Source organism: Esox lucius, chromosome 3 (assembly GCF_011004845.1).
Source record: "Esox lucius isolate fEsoLuc1 chromosome 3, fEsoLuc1.pri, whole genome shotgun sequence".
Classification (NCBI taxonomy): Eukaryota; Metazoa; Chordata; class Actinopteri; order Esociformes; family Esocidae; genus Esox; species Esox lucius.
In genome coordinates this window covers 1,732,625-1,743,267 of record NC_047571.1, presented here as the reverse complement: position 1 = coordinate 1,743,267, position 10,643 = coordinate 1,732,625, and positions in this window count along the sequence as shown.

The following is a 10,643-nucleotide window of genomic DNA, read 5'->3' as shown; positions in this document are numbered from 1 at the left end:
CACTTGTGGATTGGCATAGGTCATTAAAGGAATGTTTTACATTTATACCTAATTACAACTCCACTGTTTCTTAGCTAGTTAATGAAATTAACCAGGCCCACAATGATGACATCAAAGGACCAATTTCCTGGATAGATGAGCTGTGGGGTCAGTATTGCTGGGTAGTCATTATAGTCATAGTGGCCATAGGCCTGTTAGTACTCCTCCAACATGTCGGTTGTCGAGTGGCCCTGAATGTATTGTGTTCTAATAATAATCAATTTGGCATAGAGCTAAAAGACATGCATTAGTTTAAAACATCCCAATGTTTAAATTGACCTACTGATACTGATCTACTAATACCAATGTACTGATGTTCACATATACTGACCACCCTCACAAGTCCATGCTAAGGTAAATAACACACATAGTTAACCTGGAGTTGTCATGATGGTGTACATAAAACCCAGAAGGGGCCTTGGCCCAGTGTGGTGAACCCGCAGGATGACTACGATGGTGAATGGACCCCGTGGAGGAAGACTAGGATATCCACACTTAGTATAAATTGAACATTGATCTTTGTAACCATAACAAGTGTCTTGTCAGTGTTTGATTCTGCTATAACTTACTTGAAAGTAATTGTAACCTCCTGATCCTTAGGACCAGGAAGTTTTGACAATAAAGAATGTATTTTATACTGGAATAAATTATTTTGTTTTATTGTCCCTTTGTAGAAAATTAATTTATTGTCTTTCTTATTTATTCATTATCTTATTAGAAGGGATTTATACTCTGTATGCTTGATCAATTACACATATGCTGACATGCTAGTCTCTCTCTCTGTCTCCAACTTTTAAGGCCAGTATCTTGTGTTCAGGGGCAGTGATGAATGGAATGTCGGCTGAGCAGGGCATCGGCTCCTTTCAGCAGTAAGAGAAACAGGCCTCTGCCTGTGCCATAAAACCGCCATAAGAAACTGTTCTCTAGGAGGAAGCTCTTGAACAGCAGGGGGTTATTATTACTTCCATCCTACCGGTGAACAGAGCTCTATCCCTTATTGGGAAGAGCATAGTCAACTTAAGTCCCCATGTAGCCGCCTGATGTTACCTACCTGGCTACCTGCCAAACTTTTTTCGAATTTACTGTATATAAACTAATTGGTCAAAATCTATATATTTTTCATCTGTTGACCTCTTACCCAACTTTACTACACTGGGACTCTTTTTGGACATACTTAACAGAACTACTCACCCCTGAACACCCAACGCTAAGTATCATTAAAATGCCTTATCACTGTAATTGTTGTAGCTACAACACGGAGGAGAACTATCGCCTTCAGGTAAAGATAGCAGAGTTAGAGGCTCGGCTTCTGACGCAAATGTCAGTCAAGGATTATGTTAGTGTAGAAATAGAAAAAACTGCGTCTGTGCCACCAGGAAGAAACAACAGTGTTGTTAGCCCCCCTGGCACAGTTCCTGCAGCCGGGCAAGAACTTTCTCTTGGTCAGTAGGAAGAAATGCCGTTGACCAGTTAAACCTGAGTTGTTGCTAAATCCAACTGAGACTTTCAGCACGTTTTCCCCACTAGAGTCGGAGTCAAGGCCCGAGCCGTCTTTGGAGGGGAATGAACGGCAGGCATGTTCTACCGGTGGCCTTGAAAAAGTATAAACTTTAGTCATCGGCGATTCCATTACCCACAGTATTAGACTAAAGAATCAGCCGGCGATCGTACACTATTTACCGGGGGGCAGAGCCACCGACGTAGCCGCAAATCTGGGGCTGGTGCTAGCGAAGTCTGGAACTGGCAAGTGTAGAGAGTACAGAAATTGTTATTCACGTTGGCACCAATGACGTTAGGATGAAACCGTCAGAGGTTACGAAGCAGAACATAGCATCAGCGTGTAAACTAGCTAGAAAGATGTGTCTGCATTGAGTAATTGTCTCTGACCCCCTCCCAGCTAGGGGTAGTGACGAGCTCTACAGCAGACTTGTGCAACTCAATCACCAGCTGAAAACTGTGTTCTGCCCGTCGCAGGAGGTAGAGTTTGTAGATAACTGGCTCTCTTTTTGGGACTCTCCCAGAAATAGGGCCAGGCCTGATCTGCTGAGGAGCGACGGACTCCTGTTAGCCAGCCTGCTAGCATAGTGGAGTCTGTCGATAGCATAGCCAGAGTAGTTAATACAGCTTTACCTATTGCTACTGTGACTCATTCCAGGCTAAGAAAAGTTAAACTAGGTAGTGCTAACAAAAACAACATTATTAAGATAAAGCCTTCCTCCACCTCGGTCACAAATAAAAATGACTATCACCTCGCATCTCAAAATGTGACTCCTAAATGTTAGATCCCTTGCTCCAAAGGCAGTTGCAGTAAATTAATTCATCTCTAATCATAAACTAGAGGTTATTGGTTTATGAGAAATGTGGCTAAAGCCTGATGAATTAATTGCCCTAGACTTAAATGAGGCTTGGGCTCTGGAACCAAGCACGGCTTGGGCTCTGGAACCACACTCCTTGAGAGAGGATGGACTCTTCACCACTCTGGAGTTGCCCATGGTGAGAGGCGGCGGGCTGGTGTGGGTTTGCTTATAGCTCCCCAGCTCTGCCGCCATGTGTTGGAGTTTACCCCGGTGAACGAGAAGGTCGTTTCCCTGCGCCTACGGGTCGGGGATTGGTCTCTCACTGTTGTTTGTGCCTACGGGCCGAATGGCAGTGCAGAGTACCCGACCTTCTTGGAGTCTCTGGGAGGGGTGCTGGAAAGTGCTCCGACTGGGGACTCTATCGTTCTACTGGGGGACTTCAACGCCCACGTGGGCAACGACAGTGACACCTGGAGGGGTGTGATTGGGAGGAACGCCCCCCTGATCTGAACCCGAGTGGTGTTCAGTTATTGGACTTCTGTGCTAGTCACAGTTTGTCCATAACGAACACCATGTTCAAGCATAAGGGTGTCCATCAGTGCACATGGCACCAGGACACCCTAGGCCGCAGGTCGATGATCGACTTTGTTGTCGTTTCATCTGACCAGCGGCCGTATGTCTTGGACACTCGGGTGAAGAGAGGGGCGGAGCTGTCAACTGATCACCACCTGGTGGTGAGTTGGATCCGATGGCGGGGGAGGAAGCTGGACAGACTCGGCAGGCCCAAGCGTACTGTAAGGGTCTGCTGGGAACGTCTGGCCGAGTCTCCTGTCAGAAAGATCTTTAACTCCCACCTCCGGCAGAGCTTCGACTGGATCCCGAGGGAGGCTGGAGATATTGAGTCCGAGTGGAGCATGTTCTCCACCGCCATTGTGGAAGCGGCCGCTCGGAGCTGTGGCCGTAAGGTCTCTGGTGCATGTCGAGGCAGCAATCCCCGAACCCGGTGGTGGACACCGGAAGTAAGGGATGCCGTCAAGCTGAAGAAGGAGTCCTATCAGGCCTGGTTGGCTTGTGGGACTCCTGAGGCGGCTGACGGGTACCGACAGGCCAAGCGGACTGCAGCCCGGGTGGTTGTGGAGGCAAAAACTCGGGCCTGGGAGGAGTTCGACGAGGTCATGGAGAAGGACTATCGCCTGGCTTCGAAGAGATTCTGGCAAACCGTCCGGCTCCTCAGGAGAAGGAAACAGTGCCCTACCAACGCTGTTTACAGTAGAGGTGGGCAGCTGTTGATGTCGTCGGGCGGTGGAAGGAGTACTTCGAGGATCTCCTCAATCCCGCCGTCACGTCTTCCATTGAGGAAGCAGAGGATGAGGGCTCAGAGGTGGACTCGTCCATCACCCGGGCTGAAGTCACTGAGGTGGTCAAGAAACTCCTCGGTGGCAAGGCACCGGGGTTGGATGAGATCCGCCCTGAGTACCTCAAGTCTCTGGATGTTGTGGGGCTGTCTTGGTTGACACGCCTGTGCGACATCGCGTGGCGGTGGGGGACAGTGCCTTTGGGATGGCAGACCGGGGTGGTGGTCCCTCTTTTTAAGAAGGGGGACCGGAGGGTGTGTTCCAACTATAGGGGGATCACACTTCTCAACCTCCCCAGGAAAGTCTATGCCAGGGTTCTGGAGAGGAGAATACGGCCGATAGTAGAACCTTGGATTCAGGCGGAACAGTGTGGTTTTCGTCCGGGCCGTGGAACACTGGACCAGCTCTATACCCTCTACGGGGTGTTGGAGGGTTGGGAGTTTGCCCAACCAATCCACATGTGTTTTGTGGATTTGGAGAAGGCATTCGACTGTGTCCCTCGCGGCATCCTGTGGAGAGTGCTTCTGGAATATGGGGTCCTGGGTCCTTTGCTAAGGGCTGTCAGGTCCCAGTACGACCGAAGCAGGAGCTTGGTCCGCATTGCCGGCAGTAAGTCAGACTTGTTCCCAGTGCATGTTGGACTCCGGCAGGGCTGCCCTTTGTCGCCGGTTCTGTTCATAATTTTTATGGACAGAATTTCTAGGCGCAGCCAGGGGCCGGAGGGTGTCAGGTTTGGGGACCACACAATTTCGTCTTTGCTCTTTGCGGATGATGTTGTCGTGTTGGCCTCTTCAAACCAGAACCTTCAGCATGCACTGGGACGGTTTGCAGCCGAGTGTGAAGCAGTGGGGATGAGAATCAGTACCTCCAAATCCGAGGCCATGGTCCTCAGTCGGAAAAGGGTGGCTTGCCCACTTCAGGTTGGTGGAGAGTGCCTGCCTCAAGTGGAGGAGTTTAAGTATCTAGGGGTCTTGTTCACGAGTGAGGGAAGGATGGAACGGGAGATTGACAGACGGATCGGTGCAGCTTCTGCAGTAATGCGGTCGATGTATCGGTCTGTCGTGGTGAAGAAAGAGCTGAGCCGCAAGGCGAAGGGAGAGGGAAGTCTGGGGAGAGGGAAGTCTGGCCATCCCTGCTTAGACTGCTGCCCCCGCGACCCGGCCCCGGATGAAGCGGAAGAAGATGAACAATGAACTGGGTCCCGGAGCCTAAATCCTCCCCCGCTCGTGGGAAAGTTACGTAAAGGGTGAAAGTCTGTTAACAGTACGGTGGGTGTGTGCGTGTGTGTGTGGTGAAATACAGTAAAAATTTGAAGTGCTTACATTACAGAATGCATGGTTTTATACTCTAATGGCAGTGAGATAAAAAAAAGAGGGTGCAAAATTTATAAACAGAGTATGAAAGACATGAAAGAGTTAAAGACATTGGATTTCAAAAATGTAACAAAAAATAAGAGTTCTGCCAAAAAATCATGCCCCTAGCTGCAACACAGACCACATTATCCCCAAATAAAAAAATTATAATTAGAAAAATGTACAAAAATGCCTGAGGGGTGCATAAGGGTTAAATTAATGAATCTACCGCTAGTCATTCGACTGGACATTAGGTTTGGGAAGATAACCATGGGAATCAAGACACCGGCTGATTAGATGTATTGTTCCCGCAAGAATAGAGACAGTTTCGGCTGCCACTTTGGCCTCGGAAATGCGAGAAAGATGTCTCGTTTGCTTTTCAACAGTAGGGGAATTGAGCCCCTATGTCTCCTCATACGGCCTGTATTGTAGGTAGGGGAGATTCGGTCCCAGTGGGTTAGCAGTGCGACGTCCTCGGATTGAATTCCGGCGACACAGGGGGGGGCGAACCTTTTGCCGACAGCTACCCGGTGCTGTGGGGTTAACCGTTACATATCCGTGTTGTGGGGCACAACCACTTGTTACACTCAGAGGCCCTCACAGATTTTATCAGGCTCTATGTCTATGTCCATCCTGTACTGCTTCTGCTTTCAGAGTCATGTTCCGTTGACTCTGTCATGAAAGCAGGTGGGGAAGGTATGGAATGATTATTTATAATGAAAAAAGACTTAAATTAAAATAGGTAGCAAATTAAATAGGTAGTTAAAGAGTTACATGAAGATTTGGATTTTGCTGTTTGCATAGTTATAACAGAGAATTGACATATGTGAACATATGTTCACAGTATTTGTCTAATTTGGATTTTTATATAAAATCTAACATAATTATGGTTGAATAGAATACATCTTACCATTTTGACTAGGTTTAGCTAAGAAATAACTAATTTGATGGGATGAATAGTGACTTTGAGAATGTTCAGTTTGTTTGTTTGATATTTGATTAGAAGTAATCATATTAATCTAATGAATTATGGAATAAATGGGTAAAAATGTGCAGGGAGCACATTCTGTTATTCCTTACATGTTTACTAAATTTTGCTGTTTTACTAAAATACTGAGAAAGTAATTCTGCATCAAGTTCTATTCTAGAAAACCAAGTTTTGCATAGTCTAAATTGTATAGAGGGGTAAAGACCCCTTGGAGTGCTCAACTCACTCACACAAATACCAGTGTGTGGGGTGGGGGGCTGTTTGAAATGGGTTTTTGACTTGTTTGGACTCTTTAGAAGAGAAACAGACTTACTGGTGACATTATCAAAATTGGGTATTCTAATTCGGCTACATTGAATACTTGGTGTTCATTATTCTGGTTTTGACTTGAAGGAACTGGAAGTGTCAATTCCATGTTTATTTACGTATTCAATGACTTTTCATTATTTTTTATAGACATTGTCATGGTGCGGTGAGCAGTAGCGCCACCGTGCCATAGTTTCTCAGTTCCCATATCTCACGAACACATCCCGGACTGTCACATGTTTCCAATCTTCCACACCAGGTCCCAATCTAGCTAATTTGTATGTGTATGTATGTTTCCCCTCTGCTCCCCACATTGTGGCTCATTGTTCTTGTCGTGTTTGGATGTCGTGTGTGTTGCCGTTGTTTGTAAGTACGTGTTCCATTGTATATTGTCGTTTTTGCTGCTTTAGTCAGCCCTTTGCTTTTGTGTGTTTTGTGCTCGGTGTTTGTTTATTTCTTGTCTATTAAAGACTCAACACCGACTATACCTGCCTGCACCTGGTTCCTTGCTCTCGCAACACATCACTACACCACCTGTTGTGACAGAATGAGCCACCTAAACTGGAACCAGCAGGCTATGACGGAGGAGGATCACCTGTGGAATCGCCGCCTCCTCTCATGCATGGTCGGCACGTTCCTCTACCGAGACCTGGAGCGGGAAGCTCCCTTTACGGTGAAGCGTGTTGAGCGTGTACTCGCGGAGGCGTGCAGACAATGGGCCATCACAAGCACCAAGGAGCTGCTGGCCCGGTACCCATTCCGTCTGCGGAGGGACATCTTCCCTTCGTCTGGGAAAGCACAGAAGAAGAGGGCGAGGTGCCCAAAACTCGGTCCGAGGTCCCCCCAGGAAAATTTTAGGGTGGGGCTGAGTGGGTGCCTCCTCGACCCCGTGCAGGCTGGCCAGGCTGTAGGCTGGCAATTAGGCACACACCGCTTCCTGCTCCGCGGCCTTCCGCCGCCCCTGTCCCTGCGCCACGGCGCCGATTGCCCCCTGCTGCATTGGAGCAGCAGCCAGCGCCTCCTACCTGCCAGCAGCGGCAGTCAGCGCCCCCTGCTGCATTGGAGCAGCAGCCAGCGCCTCCTACCTGCCAGCAGCGGCAGTCAGCGCCCCCTGCTGCATTGGAGCAGCAGCCAGCGCCTCCTTCCTGCCAGCGGCAGCAGCCAGCACCGCCTGAGGCCGAGGAGGAGTGGCCTGCACCGCCTGAGGCCGAGGAGGAGTGGCCTGCACCGCCTGAGGCCGAGGAGGAGTGGCCTGCACCGCCTGAGGCCGAGGAGGAGTGGCCTGCACCGCCTGAGGCCGAGGAGGAGTGGCCTGCACCGCCTGAGGCCGAGGAGGAGTGGCCTGCACCGCCTGAGTTTGCCGGGGTTTGGCTGCCACCGCCCTCTCCTGTCCCGGCCGCCCCGGCGCCCTCTCCTGTCCCGGCCGCCCCGGCGCCCTCTCCTGTCCCGGCCGCCCCGGCGCCCTCTCCTGTCCCGGCCGCCCCGGCGCCCTCTCCTGTCCCGGCCGCCCCGGCGCCCTCTCCTGTCCCGGCAGCCCCGGCGCCCTCTCCTGTCCCGGCAGCCCCGGCCCCTCCTTCGGCTCTTCCGGCTACCGACCCACCGTCGGCTCTTCCGGCGCCCCCTCGGCGGGTTTGTGCCGATGAGGGTACTGCGCTGCCCCGCCCCCCCTCCCTTGGGCTGGGGTTCGTCTTGGCCCGTACGGTGGCCGGGCCTTTGGGGGGGGTACTGTCATGGTGCGGTGAGCAGCAGCGCCACCGTGCCATAGTTTCTCAGTTCCCATATCTCACGAACACATCCCGGACTGTCACATGTTTCCAATCTTCCACACCAGGTCCCAATCTAGCTAATTTGTATGTGTATGTATGTTTCCCCTCTGCTCCCCACATTGTGGCTCATTGTTCTTGTCGTGTTTGGATGTTGTGTGTGTTGCCGTTGTTTGTAAGTACGTGTTCCATTGTATATTGTCGTTTTTGCTGCTTTAGTCAGCCCTTTGCTTTTGTGTGTTTTGTGCTCGGTGTTTGTTTATTTCTTGTCTATTAAAGACTCAACACCGACTACACCTGCCTGCACCTGGTTCCTTGCTCTCGCAACACATCACTACACCACCTGTTGTGACAGACATGTATTCCTCTGTACTAAATTTCTGTCCTAGTAGGCAATCATTGGAATGTTAATGGGTAACCAATGTTTTTTTTAAGGTGTGAATGATGAGACAAAAAGGTTTGCTTGCTATTGCCTAGCTGGTTTGTTTCTCAAGATAAAACCAATGTGTCCCTAATTGATAAGGGGACCCTTCTTCAAGACTAGGGTCTGTTATCTTTAGGTTAGTAAACCATTCCCCACTCCAGGGTTAGCTCTGGGGAGATAGGGCATAAAGGGGGGGGGGGGGGGGTCATGTTTTATGACAGGATAACAATGTCTTATGTCTGAGTCCTTAGAAGAAACTGACGCTTTGCAACATTTGGTGGGGTAATTAAAGGTTAAATAATGGTTACGTCATTTGAGCTTCAAGATTGTGTGAAATGTTTTGATTTGCAATAAGTTATTTGATCTTTTATGTGAAAGAAAGTTGAATTTTATTGTAGTTCCAATACAACACAATCAGATGTAAGTATATACCAGTGGTAGCGGTTGGTGGGTGTCCCTTTGGTTGATGCTTGGCAATGTGGGTGAATTGATTTCCTGCCTGTTGGGCCCTGTCCGGGGCCTCCCCCGGGTAGGGCTACAGTGTCGCCGGACCACTCTGTCTCAGTCCCAAGGTCTTACGCTGCTATACTATTGTGCTGGGGGATTGGGTCAGTTCTCCTTCCCCACTAAATTCTCCTTCTCCACTATAAATCGTTGTTGATATGAGGAATGCGTTTTCTGAATTTTCCCAGTCTTCTCCCGTTTTAAACTTTAGGATGACATGAGGTCCTGGTCCACACCTGCGGAGTACCTGGTTTGGGGGGGCCCGTTGCTGTCCCTGTCCTTGTCCATCTAGTCATACTTCTGACCTAGTCTAATTTTAAATAGACTCTAGATATAGCCCAGATAAATATATTAATTATTCCAATTGGACTCTTAATATCTCACCCGGCACAGCCAGAAGAGGACTGGTCACCCCTCTGAGCCTGGGTCCTCTCTAGGTTTCTTCCTAAATTTCGGTCTCCTTAGGGAGTTTTTCCTAGCCACTGAAATTCAACACTACTGTTGTTTGCTCCATGGGGTTTAAGGCTGGGTGTTTCTGTAAAAGCACTTTGTGACAACTGCTGTTGTAAAAAGGGCTTTATAAATAAATTTAATTGAAAGATAGTAATTGTCCAGATTATTATATCTCAGCCTTTGACCAGGCTGTCTGGGCAACCGATATTCTATGATTTTCTGTCTCCTGGAGTTATTTGTGCAACCTTGCATTTTTAGACTACACCGTAGTGGCTACTACGCCTTGTATGTACATTCTGCAAATGCTAATTCCATCATCTGTACTGTTGGAAGAGAATATAATCTTGAAACTTGAAATGCATAATCAGAACATTCTGTCATGACTTACTCTGTGTTGGTCTCTGTACTCTCTTTGTCATGATTGTTCCTGTGGATCCATGTAATTAAACTTGAAATAATCAACTGTTATACCAGACTCTGAGAAGTTTTTATTGTAATAAATCGTGAACATTTTCCATCTTCCACAATAACCACTGAGTTACATTGTGGCCAATGGTATGGGTAGAGTAAAATACCAGCAGCAATTGCAAATACACAGTGCCCCTTGATTTTTTTGCACGTAATCACTCTATAGATCCTCTTGAACATTTCCTACAAAACATTCACTGCGGTGTATAGAATAGTTTTTTCTGCATGAGTCAATATGTATTTTATAACCACTGAGTTACATTGTGGCCAATGGGATGGGCAGAGTAAAATGTCAGCAACAATTGCAAATACACAGTGCCCATTGATTTTTTTGCAGATAATCACTCTATAGAATCTCCTAAACATTTCCTACAATACATTTACTCCGGCGTATAGAACAGTTTTTTCTGTATGAGTCAATATGTATTTCATATCCACTGAGTTACATTGTGGAAAAAGAGGGTGTGGAAATATTGTGTTGCTAGATGTAGTACAACATTACCCATGCTTAGACAGGTTTGTCTTACTCTACACACTCTCCTGAATATTTCCTACATTGCTTTCTCAGTGGAATATTCAATAGTTTATGAGCTATGAGGCAATATGTATTCCATATTCAGTCATTGGCATTGTCTGAATTTTGCCCTTGGAACGTGTTTTAATACCCACTTTTTATTGATATTACTCTTAAATA